Source organism: Arachis ipaensis, chromosome B04 (genome assembly GCF_000816755.2).
Source record: "Arachis ipaensis cultivar K30076 chromosome B04, Araip1.1, whole genome shotgun sequence".
In the NCBI taxonomy this organism is placed as follows: Eukaryota; Viridiplantae; Streptophyta; class Magnoliopsida; order Fabales; family Fabaceae; genus Arachis; species Arachis ipaensis.
The window spans coordinates 104,679,228-104,697,935 of record NC_029788.2 but is presented as its reverse complement, the minus strand read 5'-3'; the positions used below and the strand labels follow the sequence as shown (position 1 = coordinate 104,697,935).

At 37.6% G+C, this 18,708-nt stretch overlaps 1 long non-coding RNA gene across 6 annotated transcripts; it reads left to right on the top strand.

The window, feature by feature from the left end:
* Window positions 3,062-10,832, top strand: LOC107637985. Of its 6 annotated transcripts, none has more exons than XR_001619669.2 (4): window positions 3,062-3,428; window positions 3,531-3,928; window positions 6,522-6,977; window positions 7,050-7,297. It is a non-coding gene; the product is annotated as an uncharacterized LOC107637985 (long non-coding RNA). The 6 variants fall into 6 exon arrangements; XR_001619670.2 differs by having other exon boundaries at window positions 3,063-3,672; window positions 3,772-3,928; XR_002361452.1 differs by adding an exon at window positions 10,260-10,832 and having other exon boundaries at window positions 3,064-3,928; window positions 7,050-7,167.

Here is an 18,708-nt window from a genome sequence, read left to right as displayed (position 1 = left end):
ATTTTAATGACTTTGGAAAACTGAGTTCGTATCATAGTGGCAAATTTAATATAAATCTGAGGCAGCTTATGACGATTAGTCATCAAATAAACCCAAGTAAAGTGTGAATAATCATCAATAAAGATACAAAGTATCGATTCCTTCCCATAGAAGCAGTGGGAGCGGGGCCCCAAACATTAGAAAGAATAAGATCAAAAGGAGAGTAAGCAAGAGAGAAACTATTACGAAAAAATAAAGCAGGTTGTTTTGCAGTTTGACAAAAAATTCAATCAAAAGACTCATTATTAACTTGACCTAAAACACCCGTAGACATAAGAGGACACAATTTTTCTAGGGAGCTGTGGGCAAGACGACGGTGCCACAAGTGAAGAGTAGAGGGAGAGAAAACAACATAGAGATTTGACGGAGAAGGAACATGAAGGTTCTCGAGCTCAAACAATCTTCCGACCTTACACCCGGTCTCGATGATCTTTTTTGTCCGACGATCCTGCACACGACAACCAGAAATAGAGAAATTGACATCAAAACCGAGATCAACATATTGACTGACAAAGATAAGATTAAAGTTTAAATTTGGAATAAAATGAGTTTAAATTTAGAATAAAATAAGATCAACATGTTGACCGACAAATATTTGATTGTGAAATAAAACACATATGTGTCGCATGCAATAGAAAACCATTAATAGTGTTGACAGAAGGTGAATTTATAGTGGTAGATAATGATGAGAAAAGATAACACAAAGGAGACATGTGATTAAAATAACCAGAATCAAAGTACCATTTAGAATTACCTGGATGAGTGAAAAGGGCAGCAGAGGTATTACTAAAGAAGGAGAGAAGTTGCTTAAGAAGAGATTCAATGTCAGATGGAGAGACAAAATGTGGGTTGAGAGAGGTAGAATTAGTGGATTCAGTAGCAGCAACAGCAATAGTAGAAGCAGGCACATTGGTGGGATGAGAATGATACTTGTTCTGATCTGAACGTGGTGGTCGAGTAGAACAGGTAGTAATCAAATGTCCCGAGAGCTTACAATAATGGCAGAACAGTTTCGGGCAATTGAAGCCAATGTGCTTTTCTGTATGTATTTATGACATTCAGTAGAATGACAGTCTGAGAAGGAGTGCTCAGAACAGTTATAGTTTTGACAAAATTTACCCTTTCTGTTTGTGGAAGGAAAGACAATTTCACTCTTAGGGCAAGTCAATCCTAAGCGCGTTTCTTTAGACTTAAGATGAGGAAGAGCATCTTTAAGATTAAGCAAGGGGTTCTGATAAAGAAGAGAAGCTTTAACCAGCTCATAGTCATCAGTAAGTGCCATAAGAAACTGTATGAGACGTGTTCGGTTCTGATAATCCTCATATGCCTTAGTATTGGTAGAATCTTTAAGAACAGGCTCACAAGAGGTCAGTTGATCCCAAATAATTTCCATTTGAGCAAGACAATCAAAAAACGCTTGTCCACGTTCTTGCTTAAGGCTATGAAGCTCCTTTAGCAGTTGGTAATGATGGGAGAGATCAAAAATAGTGTAACATTTTACCAAATGATCCCATACCTCTTTAGCAGTTTCAAAATACTCGAATTGTGAATGAATGCCTAGAGTAGAAGTATTGCGAAACCACGTGATAATTTGATGATTTTTACTATCCCAATCTTCCAATTTTTTCGCAAAGTCTTTCTCAATATCTTCTTTTGATTTGGAGGTCCCATCTTTTGATTTTTCAGACACAGTGGGCTTAACAGGAAAAACAACATCACCAGTCATATAGCGCCATAATTTTCGCCCTTTAAAAAATTCTTGCATAGCTTCAACCCAATGAGCATAGTTGGAGCCATTAAGGATAATAGGAATAGGCTGAAAAATATCAAACTTTTTCATAATAGCAGAAACATAGACGCAAAGGAGAAGAAATGGAAAATTTGGGGAAAATGAGAAATCAGAGGGCAAAATCAAAAAGAGCTCACCAAAAAATTTTAGGGAGGATCCCACTGTCTGTCACGTCAGCTACCACATCAGCAGCCACGTCATCAGGGAAAGGACACATGGCAACATGTGAGAAGAGGAGAAAAACACGTCAATGACGACGCAGCGAGGAGGTGGCACGTGAATCAGGAGGCAAGTTTAGAAGGATGCGGGTTGAAAGCGGGTGGCATGACACGTGGCGCGATGCGGTGCCGTTGATCCTGGGTGTGGATCCAACGGTGCTGGAGGCGTTTATAGGCGAGAAGAACCTGAAGCCAACAGTGAGCTTCAGGGGGCGTGTGGCGGCGCGTCCGGTGGTATCCGCCGACGATTGGACTCGTTGAACTCGCAACGACAAGACGAAGATGGCGATAAAGGCGGTGACGAACCAAAACGTTGGGAAAGTATCGAGAAACAAGGGTAAAGAACACTACTGGAAGAAGAAAAAAGAAGGGGCTATGAATGAATTTCCATGAAAAAAAACCCTATGCTCTGGATACCATGTTAGAAATAAGAGAATAATCTGAAAAGTGTATCATTGAGTGTGTCATCAAAGGTAGAATGTACAAGGGTATATATAGGTGTTAGAAGAATCAAAGCAATAAAAACATAAAATTCTATAATAAATATACAGATATGCTATATAAATATAAATGATACTAGCTAATCTTAATTGATTCTAATTATACTTTATCAGCATTCATGGCATTTTTGACAATTAAAATTTATAATGTAAACACAATAACACATGTAAAAAAACTCTTCCCACTTAATAAAGTTAAGTGGTGAAATTTAATCAAGCATATATATGATCAATCATAGTGGTATCATTTGTACTATAATTATCAACTGTTAAATTTGACAGTTTCTATCTGAATTCCAATCATACAATGAATATACCAAAACATCACTAAAAACCTCAGCAGTATATGTGGTGCAGGCATGTACATACACAAACGTAAAGTAATGTAAATTTAATAAGCAATCATGACCTTTACAGTCCAAATATAAAGACATAATAAAAACATAAATAAGTGAAGATAATGCCGACTTTGAAAGTTTTTTTTTATGGGATGTGGACCAAGAAGCCCAACCCACACTGAAACCAACCGACCCTCTAAGCAATAATCCCTAATTCTAAACTAATGTCCAAGGTCCTGAGACAAATTTCTAAATCACTACGCCTTGCTAATAGTTGATAACATACATGCTTGGCTCTTAGGAAGAGCTAAGTCAATTGAAACTTGAATGTGTACACTGTTGGACAGGGATGCAGAAAACCAGATGACATAAACGAATGCAAGGAGCAAGATCAGTTAATTTCCTTGATGTATCATGCTCAATAATCAAAGCCACCAAATGCAATCCCGCTATGAGACTTGGAGTGGCTTGCAATGTGAGTGTTGGCCACTCTAGTCCCGAATCTGAGAGAGCATCTTATTCTGGAGAAAAATATTTGGTAGCGGTAAGCTTAATTTATCCTTCCTGACGATATCCGCTATCTGAGATGGGGGATTGGATGGGGATTGGATGTCCATGACTTGGGTAATTGAACATGGTGTTTTAGGGCTGCTAAGGAATGTGCAAGCTTGTTTCCTTCTCGAGGAGCCCATGTAAGGCCACAGTTTGGATTCGTTTTCTGTGCCATTTTTATGTCTTGGATTATTGGGTCTATTTTCCAAATTGTACTTCCTGATTTGATGGTCTGGGTGAGTAATTGACAATCTGTTTCAATAATGGCCTTTTGAATGTCAAGATTTTTAGCCATAATAACTACTTCCCTTACTGCTTGTGCTTTTGCTGACAAGCTCGAGCTTGCTTGAATCTCTAATGTTGTTCCACCCAACACCTTCTCTCTATGGTCTCTGATCACCACTGCTGTTGCACCTGACTTGGTTCCACTTGAGAATGAAGCATCAGTGTTTAGCTTGATCCAGTTCTGTGGTGGAGGCCTCCATATTACAGGTATTTTACTTCTTTTGCTGGTATCCTTAGCCTTGACTTGTTTGTCCTCTATTTGACTGCTATGCTCCTGCTCTATTATTCTTGCATGTTTGATGGTGGTCTCTGGTATAGGCTCTATGTTATTATATACCATCTTGTTCCTTGCCTTCCATATAGTTCACATAATAATTCCAATTCTGAGTTGCGCCTATGTGCCTGCACTCTTGCATTTCTTGAACATATGTTGGAGACATTCAGCTATCGATCGTACATTCTCCTTGGAAGGTATGCATTGTGCCTATGAACCAAACCACACTGCTTTGGTCCATTCACAGAGTAGTAGTGCATGCTCGCTGATCTATTCTTCCTGCAAATAAATTGGGGACAAATTAGAATTGGTTATTCTTTTCTTTCTTAAATTTGCTTTTACTGGCAAGATGTTATGCATGCCTTCCAGAGAAATATTTTTATTTTTTGAGGAGCCTTCATGTTCTATGTCCATCACCAAAGGTCCTCCAATTTGTTGCTTGTTGAAGGGTTGTCATTAATATTAATGTCATCTGCTTCTTTTTTTACCACGTAGTACCCTGTTTTGGTTGTGTAGTTTCCATCTTTTCTAAATGGCCACATTATCATGTCACTTTCTGCAATCCTACTGACTGGGTCTGCATGATCCTTTTTGCTATAATATGAGGGAAGCTTCTTTGGATCCTTTCTTTGTCCCAGGTTTCTGAAGTTGAGAGGAGCTCTTCCACTTTTTTATTATCCCTGCTTTCTTTGTTGAGTGATTCGTTGATGCCATGAATATAATTGTCACTTCATAATCTCACTACGTTTCCTTTACCCATGCCCAATTTTCCTTTGTTCTTTAAGAGTTCCCTTCCTTACAGTATGCTATTCCACACCCACAAGCCATTTTGGTATTTTTTGCTTCCCAAAACTCGCAATTTGGAAAATATAGAGCTTTTAAAATTTGCACTCATAATTCTCCTAGGTTCTTGATAATTCTCCATGCTTGTTTGGCCAAATGAGATGTATTTTGATGGTGGAATTCTTTAAAACCCAGTCCGCCCTCTTTCTTACTCAAGCAAAGCTTCGCCCAGATTTTCCAATGTATCCTCCTTTCTTTTCATTGGCTTCTCCACCAGAACTTAGCAATTTTTGCATTTAGTTTGTCACAAAAGGATTTTGGAAACTTTAGGATACTCATGGCATATGTTGGAATAGCTTGTATGATTGCCTTATTGAGGACTTCCTTCCCGGCTTGATTTTCACCCTTTTCTTTTTCCCTCCACTTTTTCCATAATCCACTCCAGAGACTTGCATTTCACTCTTCCCCATTGTGCTGGAAGACCTAGGTACTTTCCCGGGTTGTCCCAAGCTAGAATATTGTTCTATGTTGATTCTAGTTTAGATAGAAATTTTGTTGCCAAATGTTATTTTAGATTTCTCCATATTGATGACTTGTCCTGAAGCCGAGGTGTATTGATTGAGGATCTAGATAAGTTGGTAAATTTTGTCCTTTTTCACTCTTGAAAAATGATATAATCGTCAAAAAACAGTAGATGAGTTATTATTGGTGCATCAGGAGCTACTGTGACCCCATAAATTAGATTTTTGTTCAGTGCATCATCTATTAAGATAGTGAAAACCTCGAAAGCAATAATGAAAAGATAAGGAAAAAGGGGGTCTCCCTGTCTTAGTCCTCTTTGTGGGAAAAGTTTCCTAGTTAGAATTCCATTTATTTGAATCTATATGATACATTTTTGATGCATTTCATAGTGAACTTAACCCATTTTTTATGAAACCCGATACCTTTGAGAACTTCATCTACAAATTTTCATTCCATCCTGTCATTTGATTTGTTCATGTCAAGTTTGATGGCTAAATCATGAGAGGCTTCTTTCCCTTTGCTAGTAATCTTGTGGAATGGTTCTTACACAATAATAATATTGTCCTGAATGAGCCTGTCGCTGACGAAAGCACTTTGAATTGGTGAAACAATCTTGTTTATGATTCCCCATAATCTTGCCACCGTCACTATTGAAATAATATTGTAGATGTAATTGTAGCAACTTATGGGCCTCAATTGGTGCAGTATTTCTGCTTGTTTTGTCTTTAGAACAAGCACAATCTGACTTTAAAAGTTTCAATCATCGTCATTGGATGGACTCTAATTGACATATGACCTTTGTTTTGATTAGTTTCAGTCCACATGAATCCAGTAGTTTTTTTTTTAAGGTTAATTAGTTTTATATATTAAAAGGCTAGCCCAAATACATCCAAATGGGCTTGGTTAAAAATTTGTAAGGAAAATTCTTGCAGCTACACAAGGTTTGGCCTAGTAAGAGCTAAAGATGCAAGGGAATGTGCTACAAGATTTCCACTTCGTTTTACATGGGTAACTTGAAAATTCCTAAAGCTTTACAAACAAAATTTACTATAGAAATAATAAGTCCACAATTGTCTTGAGATATTTGTGTAGATAGCACTGTATTCACAATGTGCATGGTGTCACTTTCCAAAATAACATCCAAGAGCCCTCTTTTCATTGCAACGTGTAGGCCCATAAAGAAATATTTTGCTTTGGCCTCTCTGACTAAGTGGGATGCAGATATTGCAGATGTCGCAGCAGCTACCAGTTGTCCATGGTGATTATGAATAGCCACACCTACACCTCTGTTGTGTCTGTCAACCACTGCAGCATCAACATTCATCTTGAAAAATCCCAGCAATGGCGCTGTCCAACTAGAGCAGCTCTGGCTTCTCGACGACAGAGAATGCAGCGCCGTAGGATAGGGTGCATTCACGGTGCTAAATTTTGCATAGTCCCGCTGCGCGTTCTGAACCATTAATTCAGGAGACCTATGTTCATCTTCAAGAAGTAATTTGTTTCTTCTAATCCAAAAGGCATGAAGACAGCAAAGCAATAAACTCGTCTTTACTCTTTCGATATTGTTGATGATGTATTGGAACCATTGTTGTAGGGAGGATGATGGCTCAATTTCTGATCGGATTGTGAATGGGTAGCGAACTAGAATCGCTTAGTCCATTCGCACTCTTTGAACAGGTGAAGCTCCGATCCCTCTTTTTCCATGCATCGGCAACATAATGTGAAACAATTAACTCCTTGCATCTGCAGGTTAAGCTTCGTGGGAAGTGATTGTTGAAGCAGTAGCCAAATGAAGTTTAAGGTCCAAGGTGGTGCTTTTGTCTTCCAATGAAGGGCTCCTAATGTGGTGGGGTCACTGATGCGTGGCGTAAGTCGGCTAATTAAGAAATCAAATTAGAAATTATATTACGAGTATAGCTCTTAACCAGCTGAAATCTGCCTCATCAATTTAGAAATGTGTCACAAAAATCAGAATAAAAATACTAGGAGTATGAGTCCTAGGTCGTCTCCCAACAAGTTGTAAGAAAGGGTGCTAATTTATTAATCAGGAGTTTTCTGAGAGATTTTGAGAGTTGAATGACAGAAAAATAAATAATAGTAATTTAGTGCAATGAAAATTAAAAAAAATTTATATTATTTAAATTAAAAAGCCTTGACTGGGGGAATGATTAATTGAAAGTTATATCCTTGTTGGAATTCTCTCAAGTGTAGTATAAAGAGGTTGTTATTTTCACTTAGTTAACCCTTACTAAATAAAGAAAAGTCAAGTGATTGAGCTAACTCTTATTTGCAAATCCTAGTCCTCTCCTTTGGGAAGGTCTAGCGTTAGTAAATACAGAATTAGCCAACAACTTCCAATTTAACTAATCACTTGAGCATTCCAACTCAAGTGTCTCTTCTTAATCAACCCCCATGTCAAGTAGGGAATCTACTCCATTGACATGAATATAACGCTCAATAAAATATAAGAAGAAGACATGATAAATTAAATAAAATAGGGATTGAAAATTAATTAAAAATAAAAGTAATCCTTTGCATTAATAAATCCAAAATAATCCAATTACCACTCTAAACAAGAATTAAGAATATGGAATAAATAAATAGGAAGTAAGGAAATAAACTAGAATAGTATCTTCAACAGAGGTGATGACTCTTCAATATCCAAAAGCAAAAGCATAAAACTAATAAACTATGAATATAAAGAAAACCTAGAGGAAGAGTAATTTCTCTCTAGATTCACATCTAAAACTAAAAACTATCCTAATGAGAATGTGTTGAGTCTCTGCATGTTTCCTGGTTATAATCTATGTTTCTAGGCCAGAAACTGGGTCAAAACTCGGCCCGAAATTGCCCCCAACGTTTTCTGTTATTTCTGCAGATCGCGCATGTCACGCGTACGCGTCAGTCACGCGTGCGCGTCATTCGGCGAATTTCCTTGTCACGCGTACGCGTCATTCACGCGTGCGCGTCTTTTGTGAAACTCCAATCCACGCGTGCGCGTCAGGCACGCGCACGCATCGCTACAATTTTCTCCATATCGCGTGCACGTGTGAGCTATGCCTGCGCGTCGATGCTCGCTGGTCATCTCCTTGGTTTCTTGTGTTCCTTCCATTTTTGCAAGCTTCCTCTCCATTCTTTAAGTCATTCCTGCCCTATGAAGCCTGAAACACTTAACACACGGATCACGGCATCGAATGGTATAAAGGAGAATCAAAATACACAAATGAAAGTTTCCTAGGAAGCAAGTTTTCAACCATAGAACAAAACTAGGAAGGAATTGTAAAATCATGTAATTCATATGAATAAGTGGGTAAAGACTTGATGAAACCACTTAATTGAACATAAAATAAACCATAAAATAATGGTTTATCAACCTTTCCACACTTAAACATTAGCATGTCCTCATGCTTAGCTTAAGGAGATAAAATAAATGAGTAGAAAAAAGTAAGACTCATGCAATGCAATGCAACCTATGTATATGAATGCAGCTATATGCTAAGATGATTCTGTCTACTTAGTAAAAAGTAAATAAGTTCTTCAAGACAAACATAAATCAGATATCACTAATTAAAATCATACAGTAAAAACAAGTAAACTTGTAAGAAGACAGCTCATGAAAGTAGGGAACATAGAATCAAGCATTGAACCCTAACTAATGGTGTGTATGCACTCTAATCACTCAAGTATATAGGGTAATCACTCTACTCTTCCCTAGTCATGCTTTCTAAACTTTGTTCTTCACCTAACCAATCAACAAGTATTTAATACACCAATGCAAACATCATGAGGTCTTTTCAAGGTTGTAATGGGGCTAATGTAAAGGTGAGGGTATATATATGGCTAAGTGAGCTATAAATTGAATCATTGATTAACCTAAGCTCTTTACCTATACATACACACTCTATATAACTTCTAAATTCATGCCTAGCTACCCAAATTTCCCACTTTTTCATTACATACTCATGCATCAACTTTTCTCTTAACTTGTATCACATATGCATTGATTTTTTCATTAAACTTAACATTGGGGTAATTTTGTCCCCTTATTTATTTATTTAATTATTGAAATTTTTTTTAAAGAAAAGTAAACATAACTTATCAATGCACATAAATTTTTAATTTTCTAGTTTCACATGAGTAGGTACCCAAATTCCCAATATTTTATCAATTGTAAAAACATAACACATTCCCTTGTTAACCCATGTTCCCATAGTTTTTCCACACTTAATTGACATACAATCTCTATCTTAAGCTAACCAAAGATTCAATTTGGGGTATTTAATTTGTTTTTCTGCTTAAGGCTAGTGATGTGGTAAAATATAGAACAAATAGGATTAAAAGGCTCAAAGTGGCTAACAAAGGTGATTAAAAGGGTAGGCTATTTGGGATAAGTGAGCTAATCAAATGATGGCCTCAATCATATGCATACATTTAAATACATTAAACATTGGACATATAGGATGGAACAAAATATAGATTGCAATCATAGAGAAGAAAAACACACAAGAATAAAATATTATGGTTAAATAATGTAACCATGTAATTAAGCTCAAGTCTCATAGGTTATGTATTTTAGCTTTAAAATCATGTTCCAAATGCAACTTCCAAACAAGTTTAACAAAAAAATTTTAATTTAAATTAGTGAAATTTTAGTGAAATTTTCAAAAATAGGGTCTTAAAAAGAAACTTATTGTTTTTCAACCAATTAGAACATGCATGCAAATATCTATTACTATGCAATTTTATCCTATCCTAAACAAAAGAAAAATAAATAATTTATTGGTGCTAAAAAAGAGTAAGTACCTCCGGAAGTCAGGTACTGACTGATGCGTGAGCATCTTTCGTATTTTTTTCTAGTAAATTTGCATGTAATTTGTTGATTTTAATTAAGAATTAATTATATTTTAGCCACAATGGATGCTATTTTGAGTTTTGTGCAATACTGTTTATTTTAGGTAGCATTCGGCTGGATTTGATGGAGTTTCTGCAGCACGAGAATCAAAGGAGATGGCAGCGAGGAGCGACACGTACGCGTGACTGACGCGTACGCGTGATTTGAAGATTTGCAAAGCGACGCGTCCACGTGACTGACGCGTCTGCGTGACTCGCGAAAAGACCATCGACACGTACGCGTGACCGACGCGTACGCGTGACATGCGCAACGTGCAAAAAAATGCAGAAAGACGCTGGGGGCGATTTCTGGGCTGTTTTGACCCAGTTTCCAACCCAGAAAACACAGATTAGAAGCTGCAGAATGTACAAATCAAGTGGTCCCCACCCATCAGCTGAAGACTTGTTAATTAATTCGAATTTAAATTCAAATTTGATTTTTAAATAGGAAAAAATAATATTTTAATTTTAATTTTAGAAATTTAATTTTTAAATTATTAGGATTAATTATAAAAGGGGATTCAGATCCATCAGATTGGAAAAGTACATTTTTACCTGAATCCTTATTTTCTACTTTGAACCATGAGCAACTAATCCTCCATTGTTAAGGTTAGGAGCTCTGTCTATTTCTATGGATTGATTTTATTGCTTTTTCTATTTTAATTTATGTATGGATTTATAATTTAAGAATTATTTTTGTTCTTTATTTTATGAATTTGGGTGGAACGGAAGTATGACCCTCTTTCTATTTGAGTTCTTGTATAACTTGGAAAAGCTCTTTACTTGAACAACAGCTTAAAAACAAATTCTCCTAAATTTTAATTATCTGGATTTAACGGGATACGTGACATATAATCCTTTTATTTTTAGGTAATTAGAGTTTTTGTGGCATATAAACTGGAATTTGATCATCACTCTCTAATTAGAATTAATTGACCAAGGAATTGGCTGTTGATGAATTTTAGAGGAGACTAGGAAGGTCTAAGGAATTAGGGTCTAGTCACATATAATTTGCCATAAATTAAATCCTATATGATTAAAATAGTTAGTAAGAAAAATAATTCCAGAAAAATAGATAACTCTGAAGCCTTAACTGCTTTCTCAATATTTTATTCCTCACCTATTCACCTGCCTGTCTTCAAACTCTTCTTTATTTTTTAAATGCTTTTGAACTTCTCAACACTATTTTTTGTTTGTCTAACTAATCCTATCAAACACTATTGTTGCTTAATCCATCAATCCTCGTGGGATCGACCCTTACTCACGTAAGGTATTACTTGGTACAACCCGGTGCACTTGCCGGTAAATTTGTGGGTTATAAATTCCGCACCAAGTTTTTGGCGCCGTTGTCGGGGATTGATAGTGATTAACAATTATTCGTTATTTGATTGCTTAGTAGGGATGTCCATGGATCGGATCCGATCCGCATATCCGCGGTGTTTATCCGAATCTGATCCGAAAATTGCGGATATGGATCCGATCCACAAGGCTTTTGGATCGGATCGGATCGGATCCACACACTAATCGGATCGGATTGCGGATTTTGTGTTGGTATCCGCATATCCGATCCGCATATCCGCGTATCCGCAAAAATAAAGAAATAAATAAGTAAAATATTCTTTTTATGTTTTATTTTAACTAATAATTATCATATATGTTAAATTATTTTAATTTATTATTCAAGAAAAGTATGTTTAATATTATTATTTTAATTGCAATTTTCAATTTTTTTTATTTATTTATTTAGTATTTTTATTTTATTTTATTTCTTTACACAGGTTACCTCACAGGGACTTCTCTACACTCTAACGTAGAGAGTCCCATCTTTTCTTGTCTTCTGTTTGTGTATGCGCAGGAACAGAGACAAAGAACATCTCTTAGACTTTGATCTTGAACCTGAAAGAACTTTCAGGCGGCGTTTACAACAAGCAAGACTTTACAAGGTTGCAAAATCAGCTATGGATAATAATAACACTGTTAATGCCAATATGGTAAATCCGAATGGGGATGAGCAACAAAGGAGAGTGCTTGGCTCTTATTCTGCTCCTGCTGCAGATCTATATGGAAAGAGCATTGTGGTGCCTCCTATAGCTGCAAACAACTTTGAGTTGAAGCCATAACTAGTCACCCTGGTGCAACAAAACTGCCAGTATCATGGTCTTCTCCACGAAGACCTAAATCAATTCATATATGATTTTCTGCATATTTGCGATACTGTGAAGACAAATGGAGTGAACCCAGAGGTGTACAAACTGATGCTCTTCCTATTTTCTCTGAGGGATAAAGCAAAGCTATGGCTAGATTCCCAACTAAAAGAGAGTTTGAATATTTGGGAAAAGGTTGTTACAGAGTTTCTCACTAAACCACCAAAAAAGCTGACTAAGCTTAGGTTGGAGGTTCAGACCTTCAGGCAGGAGGAGGGTAAAACTCTTTATGAAGCTTGGGAGAGATACAAGCTGCTGACTAGGCAATGCCCTCCGGACATGTTCTCTAAGTGGACCCAACTAGATATTTTTTATGAAGGCTTGGGTGAGATGTCCAAGATGAGCCTAGACACTTCTACAGGCGGTTCACTACACAAGAAGAAGACACCAGAGGAGACTATTGAGCTTATTGAATTTGTTGCAAGCAACCAATATTTATACTCATCTAACAGGAATCTTGTGAACTATGAGACCCCTCAGAAGAGAGGCGTGTTGGAAGTAGAAGCTGTTAATACTCTTCTTGCTCAGAACAAGCTGATGTCTCAGCAAATAAATCTACTTACTCAACAGATGGGTGGCATGCAAGTCTCAGCTATCAACACACAAAATTCACCACAAGAAATCTCCTATGACATGATAGGTAATTTTGTGCAAAATGATAATTATGATTATGCTCAACCTTCTTCTGAACAGGTGAATTACATGGGGAGTGGTCCTAGGAATCCCAACAATGATCCATATTCTAAGACATACAACCTGGGATGGAGAAATCACCCAAATTTTGGATGGAAGGACCAACCTCAGAGACCTCAGAACTTCAACAATAGTTCTTAGGGTGGTTTCCAGCAGAACAATAATTTGGAAGCAATATTGACAGGTTTTAGACAGGAAACCAGAGCATCCATCAAGAACTTGGAGTTTCAAATGGGTCAATTAGCCACAAAAGTCACTGAAATTGATCAGAGGACCACTAATAGTCTTCCTGGTAACACAATTCCAAATCCAAGAGAGAAATGCAAGGCTATCACCTTGATAAGTGAACAAGTGGCAAGTACGGAAGCACAAGTTATGCAGGAAACTAGAGCCTCCATTAGAAACTTAGAGGTGCTAGTGGGCCAACTGAACAAGCAAATACTTGAGAGGTCTGCAAGTACATTTCAAGAGGATACAGTGGTGAACCCAGGAGAAGATTACAAGGTTATTCAATTGAGAAGTGGTAAAGTATCTGGCTCTGAGACCAAGGCCAATGAAGAGCTAGTTGAAAAGGAAGCTCCAGAGGAGAAGAAGGGAGAAGTGGAGCACACCCCTCCAAAGCGTGCAGACAACCCATTCCTAGACTCTCTTGACACTTATCCTACTTTGCCAAAGGCTCCTGAGTACAAGCCTAAAATGCCATATCCTCAGAGACTTCAAAAGGAGACCAAGGACAAGCAGTTTTCAAAGTTCTTGGAAGTCTTCAAAAAGTTGCAAATCAATATTCCTTTTGCTGAGGTTTTGGAACAAATGCCTCTCTATGCCAAGTTCATGAAGGAGCTGTTATCAAAGAAGAAGTCTTTAAAGGGAGATGAGACAGTGGTCCTGTCTAAAGAATGTAGTGCCATCATTCAGAATAACTTACCAAAGAAGATGCCAGATCCAGGGAGCTTTCAAATTCCATGCACCATTGGGAGTACAACCTTTGAGAAAGCGTTATGTGATCTGGGAGCAAGCATCAATTTAATGCCCTTGTCTGTGATGAAGAAACTGCAGATCCAAGAGGCACAACCCACAAAGATAGCATTACAGATGGCAGACAAATCTATGAAGCCTGCATACAGATTAGTGGAAAATATCTTGGTCAAAGTGGGTAAGTTCTTCCTCCTAGCAGATTTTATAATTCTTGATACATGGGAGGATGAGAATGCCTCTATAATTCTAGGAAGACCATTCCTAGCTATTGGAAGAGCTCTGATTGATGTAGAAGTAGGTGAATTAGTGCTTAGAGTGCATAATGAGCAACTGGTCTTTCATGTCTTCAAAGATATAAATTCAACAGGTGAAGGAGAGAGGTGCATGCAGGCTGAGCTTATTGATCCAAACCTTCAAGAACCCCCTGATGATGCACAGCAGAGTCTGCAACTCAAACCTCCTTTGGTGACAATCAGTAAAATTCCTCCTAACATCAAACCTAAGTTTGGTGTTGGAAATGCATCATCCACCAAGGAGGAGGTTCTCAAAAAGAAGAAAATACCCAGGGGATGGAGAAACAAAAAGATCCCCACTGAAGGTTTCTCCCCAGGAATGAAGGTGGTGTTGACTAAGACTCCAGCATGGATTTATACAGTAAACAGAATCCTCTCTCTGGAGCATATTGAGCTAATTTATGAAGACACAGGAAAGAAGTTCAAAATAAGGGGTGAAGAGCTGAGCCCCTATGATCCCCCTCCTTAGAGGAGCTGACCGTCAAGCTAGTGACGTTAAAGAAGCGCTTGTCGGGAGGCAACCCGATAATTTTGTATCCTTAGTTATTTTTTGTAGTAGTATTTTTCTTACTTATTTGATTTTTATTAAGTTCTTACTAATTTTCTAATCATGCAGCTATTTTAGAACAGGAGCCGGAAAAAAAAAGCATCCGACGCGCAAGCGTCGCTGACGCGTACGCGTCATCTAGGGGTGCGAGAAAAATAAAAAGTTACAGAGAGTTGCGCGTGCGCGCGGCTGGCTTTGCGCGAATCGCACAAAACCCAAGGCACGCGAACGCATGCCTGACGCTTCCGCGTCATTAAAAAAATTCTCGCGACACACGCGTACGCGTGCCATACGCGTACGCGTCGCCTGCACCGCACACCTCCACCAGTTTGCCACCAGTTTTTTTTAATTTTTTTATTTTATCTCCCAAATCCTAATTCTCTCTTGTTCTTTTATCCTTTTATTCTTATTTCAGTATAATATTTGTTTCTTTTTATTTTCAGTTCTTCTTTGCTTGAGGACAAGCAAACCTTTAAGTTTGGTGTTGACGCTTCACTTATAGGATTTTCTGTCTATTCTTATGGCACCAAAGGGAAGTGAATCATCTTCACAAAGAAGCACAACCTAAAGAATAAAACGACCGCTCAGATAACTAAGGTGGTTGAGTTCCCTTTCATTTTTTTCCTTCCCGCTTTTATTATGTTATGTTCTAGTTTCCTACTACTTTGTTTTGTTTATTGCATGATCCTTTATAAGTAGATTCATAGGTTCTAGTTTAATTTTCTGTTAAGTGCTTTAATTCTGAAAAATGTCTCATGTATTTCCCACTGAGCTTTAAATCAAAAAGAAAGAAGAACAGATGTAGTGCATGAGAATTTGAGTTTAATTTTTAGAGTAGTCTTATTTATTCAAATGTGGTGGTATTTTCTGTGACTCTGAATGCATGACATGAATAGTGCATGATTTTGATAGTGGAGTTTATGAATGTTAAAATTGTTGGCTCTTGAAAGAATGATGAAAAATGAGAAATGTTATTGATAATCTGAAAAATCATAAAATTGATTCTTGAAGCAAGAAAAAGCAGTGAAAAACACAAAGCTTGCGAAAAAAAGGAAGAAAAAAAAAGCAAGCAGAAAAAGTCAATAATCCTTTAAACTAAAAGGCAAAGGGTAAAAAGGATCCAAGGCTTTGAGCATTAATGGATAGGAGGGCCCAAAGGAATAAAATTCTAGCCTAAACAGCTAAATCAAGCTGTCCCTAACCATGTGCTTGTGGCGTGAAGGTGTCAAGTGAAAAGCTTGAGACTGAGCGGTTAAAGTCGTGATCTAAAGCAAAAAGAGTGTGCTTAAGAACTCTGGGCACCTCTAACTGGGGACTCTAGCAAAGCTGAGTCACAATCTGAAAAGGTTCACCCAGTTATGTGTATGTGACATTTATGTATCCGATGGTAATATTGGAAAAAAAAATGCTTAGGGTCACGGCCAAGACTCATAAAGTAGCTGTGTTCAAGAATCAACATACTGAACTAGGAGAATCAATAACACTATCTAAATTCTGAGTTCCTATGGATGCCAATCATTCTGAACTTCAAAGGATAAAGTGAGATGCTAAAATTATTCAGGATTGCAATTGTAAATTCCACTATAAGAAGAGACATGAGCTTAATCGAACTCTCATTCTCATGTAAATTCACATCCTAAGCTTATATTAGTTTTGGTTGCTTGAGGACAAGCAACAGTTTAAGTTTGGTGTTGTGATGCGTGAGAATCTTTCCTATTTTTTCCTAGTAAATTTGCATGTAATTTGTTGAGTTTAATTAATAATTAATTATATTTTAGCCACTATGGATATTATTTTGAGTTTTGTGCAATACTGTTTATTTTAGGTAGCATTTGGCTGGATTAGATGGAGTTTCTGTAGCACAAGAATCAAAGGAGATGGCAGCGAGGAGCAACGCGTACGCGTGATTGACGCGTACACGTAATTTGAAGATTTGCAAAGCGACGCGTCCGCATGACCGACGCGTCCGCGTGACTCGCGAAAAAGACCATCGACGCGTACGTGTGATCGCCACGTACGCGTGACATGCGCAACATGAAAAAAAATGCAGAAAGACGCTGGGGGCGATTTTTGGGCTGTTTTGACCCAGTTTCCAGCCCAGAAAACACATATTAAAAGCTGCAGAATGGACAAATCAAGTGGTTCCCACCCATCAGCTGAAGACTTGTTAATTAATTCGAATTTAAATTCAAATTTGATTTTTAAATAGGAAAAGATATTATTTTAATTTTAATTTTAGAAATTTGATTTTAAATTATTAGGATTAGTTATAAAAGGGGATTCAGATCCATCAGATTGGAAAAGTACATTTTTACCTGAATCCTTATTTTCTACTTTGAACCATGAGCAACTAATCCTCCATTGTTAAGGTTAGGAGCTCTGTCTATTTCTATGGATTGATTTTATTGCTTTTTCTATTTTAATTTATGTATGGATTTATAATTTAAGAATTGTTTTTGCTCTTTATTTTATGAATTCGGGTGGAACGGAAGTATGACCCTCTTCTATTTGAGTTCTTGTATAACTTGGAAAAGCTCTTTACTTGAACAACAGCTTGAAAACAAATTCTCCTAAATTTTAATTATCTGGATTTAACGGGATACGTGACATATAATTCTTTTATTTTTAGGTAATTAGAGTTTTTGTGGCATATAAACTGGAATTTGATCATCACTCTCTAATTGGAATTAATTGACCAAGGAATTGGCTGTTGATAAATTTTAGAGGAGACTAGGAAGGTCTAAGGAATTAGGGTCTAGTCATATATAGTTTGCCATAAATTAAATCCTACATGATTAAAATAGTTAGTAAGAAAAATAATTCCAGAAAAATAGATAACTCTGAAGCCTTAACTGCTTTCTCAATATTTTATTCCTCACCTACTCACCTTCCTGTCTTCAAACTCTTCTTTATTTTTTAAATGCTTTTGAACTTCTCAACATTATTTTCTGTTTGTCTAACTAATCCTATCAAACACTATTGTTGCTTAATCCATCAATCCTTGTGGGATCGACCCTTACTCACGTAAGGTATTACTTGGTACGACTCGGTGCACTTGCTGTTAAGTTTGTGGGTTATAAATTCCGTACCACTGACCGACCTTCCCATACTTAAAGCTTGGCACCGTCCTCAGTGCCATCAGTCAGGAACAAAGGGGGGCTGGTAGCAGTATCTCCACAATCGGGACTGTCATGGCTCCCTGTGCTGGTAAATGAAGTGGAGTACGGGTTGTCTGGGTCTTCTTCAGGTGGGTGATTACCAACAAGTAGCTCCTTGAGGTATGTAAATTGGTGCTTGTTACGGCGCTCTCTTCTCTTTCCTTGCCGGTCAAGCTGGTCCAACCTCTCAAGTATCTGATGGAGCATTTGGTTTGTTGAAGGTGCTTGTGATATGGAAGGAGAAGGAATATCTTCAACCTATTCTGCAGGCCAGTTAGTAGTGGCTGTTGGAGGTCTGATATACTTCCCGTTAGGGACGTACTGATCATCCCGTGGAATCATGGCTTTGGTGTTCCCAGCTCTGTAGGAGACTCCGGCTGCTGAGACTAGATCTGAAACCAAGGCGAGAAAAGGTAGGTTGCCCGCAATCTGTATGTGTCCCATAGCATGCCGAATGTGTCTTGGTAAATTGAGAGGATGGTCTGTAAGGATACACCAGAGTAGAACAGCCATGTCTGCAGTGAAGGAGGACTCGTGAGTTCTCGAAAAGACGTAATGGGACATAATCTGTGCCCATACTCGAGCCTCCAAGGTGAGTGTTGAAGCCAATATGCCCTTAGGTCGGGATCGATGGTATCCGTAGATCCA